Here is an 11,609-nt window from a genome sequence, read left to right on the forward strand (position 1 = left end):
TTTGACGCTTTACGACGTACTCTAGAAGCTAAACTCAACCTGCTAGATAATAGAGCGGAAGATTCTTGGACCGTGGCCTATGCATTCTTGCATGCAAAAGGCCACAAAAGCCCTTCTGCACTTCGTGAAGAATACTGGATTGTAGGAACGCTTGTGACAGTGGAGATTCCTCTCTCCGACTGACTGTGAATGAATGACTACCATTTTCCTTTTCTTTCCTTATATATTCCCTTTTTCCCCTCCCCAAATCTAGGGTAGCCAACCGTGCACGTCCTTGGTTAACCTCCCTACCTTCAATTCTTCGTTTCTCTCTGTCTGTCTTCGACGGAAGTAGCCTTTAGCGCAAATTCAATGACGATACCCTCCATTTTCAGGTATAAGACAAACTGTTGGTGTGACGTCAACGTTATAGGCAAAGCGAAATCTTCGAAACCCCTCATAGAGATTGTTTAATGTAACGTGGTTAATTAGAGCACGAACGCATTATTTTTATTTTTCAAGGTTGGACGAAGCTACTGAGCTCAAGCTGCATTGCTGGAGGGCGCCAGAGCAGTCATCAACTGGCTGTTCATAGTAGGGTGACGTCACCACGGCTCGCCGTGTTTGTTGCAGGGAGAACGAGCGACCGGGAAACAAATCTTCGTCGTACGCTAACTGCGGATGCTACGGTGCTGTCATTCTTAGCATCGTTAATTACTGTTGACTTGTCTTCTTATAGACTACACATCAGGAAACGAGCTTAAGTCAAGAAACTCGTTCAACATGGTGGTTCACATTACATGTCGCACGTTAACAAAGCCAGTAGTTCACAAATACTGAAGACAAGCTGTGGCAGTAAACTTGCATGGCTCTTCGGGTCAATAAATAACCGTGGGCTACCGTACAGCTCTTTCATGAGAGTTATTTTTGTGCTCAAATTAGCAGCCCGCGCATGCTACAGAAGACATTTAGAGCACCGCGAACACGTGTGTCTTAGCATTTATTATTACGCGGATAATCGAAGTTAGCGCGTGGGCATTGGTTATCGATGTGAACGCATCAAATGGCCTATTGAGTCAAAAAGCCGGCGGCGTCTGTAGAAGCGAAACGGAACCTAAATTCCCATTGGCTGCGACGCACGTCCGAGCACGCCTCGACGTAGTTCCCATTGGCTGCGACGTCATGTCACGAGCGCTCCTTGACGGAGCAAAGCAGGCGAGAGGGAACACCTGCTGCCGCTCTAGAGCGCCAGGTGTTTCGTGAGGTATTGTGCCATACGTGAGGGGAGAGAGCATCGATCAACGCGTCACCCTCGCTCTCGGGAGCCTGCGCTCGGTCCGTATCTCTCTCACCCAGCTGCACTTAGGTGCTGCGTGCGCCTGCCAGCCTTGGCGGCCGCTGCTGCTTCCTCGCTCTCTCGTCGCGCAGGACGTCGGTGGCATGCGGCGTTGGCACCGCAGGATGCTGATGCTTGCTGGCTCGGTCAGCACGACCCGCTATGGTACATTACTCGCAATGCAAAACTCGAAGGACCGCTAAGCGGCGTTCAGTCGGATATTAATGCTTTCGCATTAACAGCCCGTAAGAAGTGCTTACGTGTCCTCGTAGTTTTGTGAGGCGAGGACATGGAGAAGTCATGCAGTATTCGTATCATTACTCATGGCAGCCATTCATTTCGGCCGCTTCATTGTACAGAGTCGATGGACTGTGAATCGCCGCCGTCAAGGAAGGAAGGAAGGAAAACAAGAAGTGAAAGGCACAGAGGTTAACCAGAAGTGTCCGGTTGGGTACTCTGCACAGGGGGATGCGGTAAGGACAGAAAAGATAAGAAGCTGTAACAAATATGTCGATGGCTGCTCTCGCTCATAAACTCAAGGTGTCATTGATATCCATAGTGCCTAGAATTACGAGTCAACGGAAACAAATCCTTAGTTAACCAATGCCAACAGTAGTTGGCAGCACGCTATACTGAAGAACAGCCGAGAAACACTTTAGCGGTTAGAGATCTTCCTAAGTGATTTCCAGCGTCAAGCGCACCGAGACCTTTCTGGTCGAGAATACTACAGGCTGTACACGCGCTGAAACCCTGAAGTTATTTCTGACGCTACAAGTTACGATACGCTTGCGTAACTATCTATCAACAAATCGAAACTGCTCACTTGTAAACTTGGTCTATAAGGCTATCGCCAGAACACTCGCTACCGCCACAGTCTAATTACTTTCGATCTTTGTCGCGCAGGTAACGCACTATTTTGCGGAGTAATAGCGATGATGATGCGCCTTCCACAAGAACAGCAGGCTCATCGGACGGCTCAACGACAGCAGCGGCTGCTATAACACGCTTCAACATACGACGACGTAGAGCGTGATATGCACCTGCTCACGAGAGGTAATTTAGCACTGAGTTGCGCAATGGTGGTGCAAAAGCTCGTAAATACCTTTAAAAGTCCGTTCTCGTGTGACAAAATCGTACGCTCGCGGCCCCAACACGTACGGCACTCTACCGACAAACGTCCAGGCATCTAAAATATGGGATACGTATAACCATCCGTATCCCATATTTTAGATGCGGCGCCTCCGGCAGGGCGCGCCACGCTTTGTTCTCGACGCCTACAGTATGCTTACAGTGTAGCTATAGTCATTCTATGTTCTTTTTTTTTATGGGTTAACGTACATACCTGAATATCGTTTGACTTCTTAGGGAACAGCTGCGCTGGTGTCAGCACACTCAGCTAGCACCAGTGTTCAAAAACACAACGCGCGGAATGCTTTGTGCTATAATGAAATACTATATTTGGTTGCCTGATGACGTAAACGTGTCGGAAATGACGTGGTAATATAAAGAACGTTGTTTTCACTCAACGAGGAAAGCCTTGTACGAGAGCAGTATGCTATCGACGCATTATAGTTGAACATAGCGTCACTAGGTGCCGCCACCAGCGCGCCCGTTAGCCATCAATTACCGTTGTCTGATACACCTTTACGCTAGTATGTTGGTAGGCATGACTAAAAGACTCTAACTATAATTTGACCACTGATGTGTATTTATGTACATCAACATGTGTCTGTGCCCTGGCTTTCATCTTCAAAGCTGACAGTGCATGGTCAGAAGGGAATCAATCCAATGGCTATGGAGAAATAAGTTGTAAGAAAGCATTTAAAGCTACAAATGAAAAAAAATAACAGAGAAAAAATCGTGCAGTTCACTTAACTCGTAAGTCTGAGTCTTGGGTTGCCCTTCATGCATCAGCGAGTAACATACTGAACTTTATATATCGCTCAGACTTATTTCATTTCAAAGACAATTCAAAATACTTGTTTTCTCACGCAGGTTGCGCGAGCGCCCCCCACAACGAAAGTAACACTGAATGCAATGGGGCAGTACATCGAATATAATTTCGTGCGACCTTGGGAAATATTTCGCAACTGACATGCAATTTTACCAGTATTTATACCAAATTATTTAGCAATAGTTGGCACCAGCGTTAGATACAACGGCGTGAAAAAAAAAAATAAGGTGGCCACAAGCTAATGGTAATGGACGCTGCTTTTACTTGCTATACTGAAGCAGAGCTCGCCTTTCTGCGTATAGCGTATATTATCGCTGATAGCTGTACATAAGATAATTTGCTTTTCTCGCGAAAGTATTAGGTATTATTAGTGACAAATCTTCACATTTTCTTGCGAACAAGGAAGCCCAAATACGTGTTAAACTTTCATCTTCAACCCCTATATTGATGTCGATTACCTATAGGTGTTAATATATCCACATCAAGGCGAGCATACATGAGATCTGTAGTAAAATTCAAGACGTAAAATATTTCATCCTTGAATATGCAAACTATACCACGCCTTACCGTGGCGCACATAAACTAAAAATGTGCAACATTTCTCTCTCACGCACACACACACACATGTATATATATATATATATATATATATATATATATATATATATATATATATATATATATATATATATATATATATATATATATATATATATATATATATATATATGTCACATTCGCTTTCAATCCAATGGTCACTTTGGCTTCAAATAAATGCTGCACACAAGCTAGCGAGCTGTCCGGTGTCTTCTCCGCGCATCCGAATGAAATAGGCGCTAGAATTTTTCTAAATACCTGTTTTGTTCGGATCACTGGTTAGCTTAAGCAGGGTCGCTCGCCTTGCACTCTGGTTAGGTGGTTTACAATCCTCATGATTCTCGCACTGTGACAGACAGATAAAACGAAGAAATACGCGGACACTTCGGACAAGAAAGAAGAGAATCGAGTATATAAGTAGAAGGAAACACGAAGGGAGTGCCTCTACTATGAATTAGGGTGGTTTGCGGCCCCGCACGTCGTGGCCGAGGAGTTCGACAGCGCTGGCATCGCCGCGCCATATATACCATGTGTGGTCGCCGCGACCTTCGATCTGATGCTTTTAAATACTGCAGCCGCCCCCACCGCCAACGCGACATTTCGCTGTGCGTGCGTCTGCTGAATGCCTTCTTCCTCCTCCTGCTTTACACTTTACAAGCAACCTCCTCCCCCTCCGTCTCTCCACGCTTCGCCATTTCTTTCCAGACGCACAACACACAAGGAAAAGAAGAAGAAGAACGTGAAGGTCGGTCCTCGATTCCAGTCGGGACCACCGCGCGCGACCACCGGCTCTGATAAGGCGGCGATTTGGGACTCCCCGCGCCTCCCGATAAGGACTCCGCGGGCGCCTCCTGGCTGCTCTCTTCCGCACAGGCCCACCGGGGCGAGATCGGATCCTTCGATCGAACGTATATATTATTTCGTCCCGTGGTATTAGAGCAGTTCGATGTATAGTTGGATTCCGCCCTGTCTGGCACGCTTCACTGCACGTTTAATGTCCTTTTGGCTTTGTTTCGCCAATAAGCATTTAACATCCGCGTGATGTCTATATAATCCCGTCAGGTCGACGTGTTTTTGGGTAGGAAGGGGGGCGGGGGGGGGGGGGGACTCCGAACGTGTATCGTAGAGCACGTTTTGAACGCCATGATTGGCTATGCGTTTCGCTGAAGGATTTCAAGGACATGCTGTGAAGCCTGGGAGGAAAGTCAATGGTGCGAAATGCACGTATGTATATTTGCGAAACAGAGCAATGATATGGCACTTCAATCAAAAACAGGTCTTAAGAAAGAAAGAAAGAAGGAAGGAAGGAAAGAAAAGGGAATGATTTAAGAAGGTGGAGGATTTACCTACGTGGGTTGTATACGCTAGGTCCCCTGTACACATATAGTTCACGTGCTTTATATTGGTAACTGTTCAGGCACGTATATCATATCTTATTTTGCACGCTCGATTGGGACCCGTTCTTTGTAGTGGAAATTAGTATTAACCCGTGATAACGCCGCGAACATTAAATATACCAATATGCCTATACGTCGATCGCGATTTTTTCAGCACAGTGAAGCCGGTCGTGAGGATAACTATTGTTTATGACCCACATAATAAGGAATGAAATCTCCTTAGGCGCTTTCAGTTTGACGTCGCCAGGTAGTGAAGGGGCTGGTATACTGCTCGGTCAGACGACGACGACAGGGAACGGTAAAGCATCGCATCCGTCCTGGTATGCTTGTTTTTGTAGCCTTGCGTGTAATCTTAATTCGTAAATGTACGCTACCCCCGTAACAACATATTTCTTCTATTCAACTCAACATTGGATATCGAACTCTACAGAGCTCCACCACCACAACGGCCCTATGGTTTCGTTTCATCTGAAAGCGTTGGCAGTACATCCGCGACTTCGAGCAAGACATAAAGGCAAGATTTCGCTTGTCTCGACCGACCATTTCTTCTCCTTATTGCTCTTGCAAGAGCAATTCACGCAATAGTGCGCATCTATACTATATATATATATATATATATATATATATATATATATATATATATATATATATATATATATATATATATATATATATATATGTATATATATGACTGCGCCAAGTGGCGGTGGTAATCCAGAGGATAAATCGAAAGCCGCACGCGTTTTAAAAGTTTATATATACTAAGACTTCGGTTCTCTTTAATGACAGGTTCAGTATACGAAACTGTGTTCTCTTTTTATCATACTTAAACGAGGTAATTGTTCATCGCTTCACCCTTAGCTTATTCATATTAGTGGAAGAAAGATAAAAGAGGTTTGGTCGCCTTATAATGTGACAGTTACCCCTTTTCGTATAATAGTAATTAAAAAAATTGATTTTAAGTTGAGGAAAGAAGTTTCACAAGTTTGGAAAGAACTAGAAGTGTGAAGAGCTGTCTTTCCCCCTCCTTCTGCATGTGGCGGTGAGTTGCTCTGTCAGGGTACACTATAGCCAAGGGTGGGCGACGTTAATTGGGCTGGTCGGTGCATGTTGCATGCATGGCTTCTGAAGTTCGGTACAGCGCGGCAAGATACGAAAACTGAGGGTATGAGAAAAACAACACAAGCGCCACGTTGTATGTATAGTCAGCGCTTCTGTTGTTTTTCTCCGTCAGTCTTCACCCTGCCGCGCTCAGGTATCGCACTTCAGAAGCGAAGAAGCCCGCCGCGGTTACTTGACGCACAGCCGTCCGGCAACGGAGAAAGGAGGTCGCGGGTTCGAATGCCGACCGCAGTGTGCCGCCATTCATATTGCGATGGAATAAAAAGAAGGCTCGTGTGTATATACCGTCTTTGGGTTCGCATTAAATAACCCCAGGTGGCCGAAATTAATCCAGAACTCTCCTGTCTACTTCGGTGTCTGTCGGTTAGCAAAATGCAAAACCACAGAATTTTGTTAATTATTTTGGGCCATCGAAACTGTGATCCGAACAGTCGATAGACTTGAAAATGGTTATACAGAGAGACGTGCCTCTCTCTCTGCTGAACTGAGGAGTGCGATGCAGCGTGCGCCAGGGCTCACACAGGGATGGGAGGGGGAGGTGACAACGGGCGCATGCCCCCTTCCCCCTCCCCCGCCATCTCTCTCTCTCTCTCTGGCTACGCAAAAAGCTACGTGCAACAACACCCTTCTGCACCCCGCCCCCTCTTACCCTCGGTCAAGTGCGAACTCCCACCTGAAAAACAAAAATATTCCTACAACACTGACCTGCACACGTGTTCGAAATATTTCGTCTGATCCTGCCGGCTGCGCCAAGATATGCGATAAACCGAAACTATAACATAAGGATGCAGAGCTCGTACCCGCGGTGCTGTGGTCATCAAGCTACTTTCCTTCGTCATACTTTTCTTCCGAGCCCCAACTACTCTCTTGTCCCCTTATTTTTTTCCTATTTTTTAAACATTTGTCTTATTCTAACCGTAAATTTGACAGACTTACAGAGCAGCAGAAGCACTGTTCTGTGAAACCTGAGATATTGGTTTTCCATTTTACTTGGAATCTTCCTGGTGCATATTTTCCTGTTACACCTCGAAAAAACGTACCCACGACAAAGGAATATTCGTTATAGGCGATCGAGCAAGCTTTCGTGTCTCGCGCAGGTCCTTTTAGGCGCAAGTTTGGTAACAGATATATCCACCAGACATATCCTGCCTGGAGCTAACACAGGCCAGGACGCGGCACTACAGGGCTCACATGCAGAGATCTTGACGTATGGCCGGTGTACTGTCGCATAACGTTATACAAAACGTTGCCTGCAATGCAAATGTTATAGTATATCCTTATTCGCCCCTTTTCTGGTGCTGTCATTGTTATTTTTCGCATTAACAAGACGGCTGCGTATGGCCTATGTTCTGTGTACTTATACCATCTAGTTAAAATGCGTACATTCATGCTTGTTCACATTTGCGGGTTTTTTTTATGCAGGGTGATCATTTTCACGTTTTACGGAATTTTAAAAAAATAGCCTGTAGCAGATAGCATAATTCTTCTCCTTGAGCTGAATTATTCGAAGGGGCGGACTTTACAAGCACGAGAAATCGAAACAAATATTCAACTAATTAACAGAAAGTAACTAATTAACTTCGTAGTTAATTACATTACGGCACATATTGCAACGTGCTAATTGTGGCCGGTGAGGTTGTAAAATGGATCCAGTTAAAGTGAGGGCCCAGGAAGTCAACACTTTCGAAACATTATTTCCCAAAATGTGGGATGAAATACGTGGACGTTCCAGTTACATTTGTGCTTCGATGCATAAAAGAGTGTCTTGTTAAAGAAAGTGGACCAACAGCTAATTTGATGGCGCATATATCCAAGGTGATGTCATACTTGAACTTCATTCCAGATGCACCTGACAGACCCACTGGCCAGCGCTCGTAAAGTGCAATGTGCCTTAAAGTGATTAATTAGGAAGTTAATTAGTGAATGTTTGTTAATTACTTGACTATATCCATCTACTTCGTGTGAAAGTAATGTTCACCTCTCTGAACAATCCAGCTCAATGACCAGAATTATGTTATCTGCAACAGGCGATTAAAAAAAAATGCCATAAAGCTTTTCCTTTCACTTTAGAAGGCGAACTAAGTTTTGGGTGCGCTCTTAATAAACAATGACTTAACGGTGAACATCTGAGCCTGCGACTTGAGCAATATGTGAACGGATTTCTAAAGAAACTACACACGCAACATCACCTCATTTGTGAACATCTGCTTCTCCTCGTTTGATGGTTCGTGCAGACAAAGCAGTTACACGCAAACGGTGTTTTTCACAAGTCTGCCTTAGCAGAAAAGCTTATATAGGTTTTCCAAATGTTAAGTTTCTAAAGCCTCGTTTAGTGTTATTTTTGTATGAGCTCGCATCCCATTGTCTTTAGGCGATGAGAGAAATGCTTTCTATTCCAGACTTTGTCGCCTGTAAAGATACAGCAGTTAATGTGAGTGGCGAAAGTTTTGAGGCGTATGTAAGGCTTGCTCTCCGCATGCAGTGTGCATGCATGTTGTAGTACTCTTGAAGCTGAAGTGAATATTGTGATGTATACACGCTTACATTGTTGATACGTTAATACAAATCGGGCCATAAGGAAACTTTTAACAATTGCATGAATGGAGTCTGAAGACTGAAGTACGGGAGTGTCCTCAAGGTCTCTCTCTCTCTCACACACACACACACACACACACACACACACACACACACACACACACACACACACACACAAAAAGAACCTTTTGTATGGTTACAACCGTCCAATTCCCAGAACAGTCCGCGTTATATTCAGATGCGTAGGGAAATTACGTTCTTCAACTGTTGCGTGTAATCAATTCTGGCTCTGAAATAGAGAAACGTATAGTTTTGATGGAGGAGATTACCAAGTCGAACGTTGCCCTAATAAGGTTAAAGTAATTACTCAAGAGTTTAATAAAGTTATGTAGAGATACTTCGTGCCTTTATGCAGGACTATTTTTGATATAATTTAAGTATGTGCTCTTATTAATGATAGACAAATAAATATTTCTTGTGCTGCCGTATTTACTTTTTTTTATGCAGAAATATTAAGTATGTCGTGCTGGAGCCATCTGCACGCCTCGCCGATAAATTTATCGCATAACAGCCTACAATACATGGCCAGACGCTCATCAGGAAAACCTTACTCAATGCATGCAAAGCAATTGTGTGTCTTCATATGAGTCCCTATCAGAAAACAGCAAATAATAATAATGATAATAATAATAATGACAATAATAATCAAGGAGGAAATTAACCTTGCGCAGCACACATTCGACAGCCAATGTGCTGTCTGCCATGTTTTGGGCATAGAGCTTCGCAGGAAAGCTACCTTGCCGTTTGTGAAGAGGTTTTGTTCCATGAACATGTTTGACCAGTGACTCCACACCTGTCAGGTGAATAAGAGGTTCCCGAGCTGCGTCTTCCTTCCTTTGACCACATGCATGTGACTGCAGTGAATAGATATGATCACTCCCGAGCCTTAAGGAGCCGAGAGGGGAAAAAAGAGAGAGGGGGTAGGTATGCTTGTTCTTGCACATTCATTGCTACATATAGAAACTGCTTCGGTAGACATGTGCAAGCATAACTGAAAAGCAGCATACGTGACTTTGTGTTCTCTGTGGGTGTTGACAAGTGTTGTTTCGCTTACAGGTGCTATAGCAGAGTAAACGCAAGGGTACAAATGAGTCAGCATTTCTTATACAAGGCGATCATCTGACACGCCGAAAAAAAGAATGCGAGCCTCCCGTTTATGAATGCTATGAATATATACACATACAAACATGACTTGTCGAAGTATTTCAAGTCCTCTGATACTCTTCAAGTGGAAACACATGTGCCGACGTTGGATGCTTCGCGTCTGAGAATTGTGCGATTATCGACAATTCGGAACACATAAGCTCGTTCTATATAACCATAATATCGCAACAGGTCCTCATCTCTACGCTAGAGCATAATGCATTGTTGCTGTCGTGGCTACAGGAACTGTGCACGGACTTCGCCTCGGGAACAGCTCACGATGGTTAGAGCCAACTTGCGTGTCCCGTGTTAGACTGAAGCTTCCTGTAGCATATGCAGCCCAATCTAGCGGAGTGAAGTCCGAAGCTTCGTCCCCATAATGCACGGTTCTAAGCTCTCCCAAATCGAGGGCCATTGCGAGTAAGTGCTATGAATGAAAACACGATTGGGGAGGCAACGGCGACGAGCGATTAATCTCGTATTAAATGTCAGTGTGCAATACTTAGCAGGGACCGGTGCGCGCGCTGGTACGCAGAAGCGCTGTGCACGTGCTCACACTCACCAAGCGGCTGCGTCGACGGCGGCGTCGTTAGGAGCCCGAGCGAAGACGAGGGCGACCACTGGGCGCACGGGCCTCGCCGGGTATTCCCCTTGCCGCGGTAGCCGGCGCATTCAACGAGTGGCGGCGGCAGGCAGCGGCGGCGGCTACACCGGCCGACTCGGGGGTTCGGCACTGTGTCCTTCGGTGGCGCACTGGAGAAGCCTGTCTGCGGGGGCCCCCCACCACCGCCACCGGTGGTGCACGACGGAGGGGGGGTAGAAGAGGGGTGGCGGTGGGGGTCGAAAGCCTCGGTCGCAACAGCGGGGCCGGTCGGGCGTGTGCGGTGTGTGCGCACCGTGGCGGCGGTCCGCGGCGTAAAGCGCCGGAGTGGTTGCTTCTGTATCGGGGGCAGGCTGGAGGCCGGGCGGCGCGGGGTAGCGAGAGGGGGGGGCACCACCGCCGCCGCGTTCGCTGCCGACGCGTTGCACAAAAGGCCGGCCTGTTGGCTTTCGGGAGGCCGCCGGGGAGGGGAGGCCGCCGGCTTCTGCTGCTGCTGTTGCCGTTGCCGCCGTCCCCCCGCCACCTTCCAAGGAGCAAGGGCTTGTAGGAGTCTGAGTGGAGGGGGGGCAGGAAAGAAGGCGAGGTAGCCAGCGCCGCTGGCGGGCCAGTGGCCGCGCTGGGAAGTAATTCGAGCGGGCCCTCCTCCCGGAGGCTCCCGTCGTGGCGCCCGATTGGTAGCCCCGGCTTCCGGTTGGCAGCCAATGGCGGCTCGCGCTCCGTCGAGGGAGGCCAACGGCACACCCAATGGCTGCGCGCGATCACGACGCCGCCGTCGAGCGTCGCTCCTTGAGTTTTGCCTTTGACGAGAAGAAGCATGCGTGATGCTGCGTGCTCGTCGAAAGCAAAGATCCAGCGGAGGGGAAGGAGAAGAGCGCTGGCAGCGGT

The 11,609-nt window shown here is 46.7% G+C and overlaps 1 protein-coding gene across 1 annotated transcript in view; it reads right to left on the minus strand.

Moving 5' to 3' along the window:
• The window catches only part of LOC142585439 (uncharacterized), a 163,280-nt gene extending 152,032 nt beyond the window's left edge, over positions 1-11,248 (minus strand). Inside the window, exon 1 of the mRNA XM_075696209.1 lies at positions 10,686-11,248. The gene's annotated coding sequence lies outside the window, so the exon portion shown is untranslated. The remainder of the gene's footprint in view (positions 1-10,685) is intronic.
• Positions 11,249-11,609: the final 361 nt, after the last annotated feature.

This window comes from Dermacentor variabilis, chromosome 6 (genome assembly GCF_050947875.1).
Source record: "Dermacentor variabilis isolate Ectoservices chromosome 6, ASM5094787v1, whole genome shotgun sequence".
NCBI classification, from domain to species: domain Eukaryota; kingdom Metazoa; phylum Arthropoda; class Arachnida; order Ixodida; family Ixodidae; genus Dermacentor; species Dermacentor variabilis.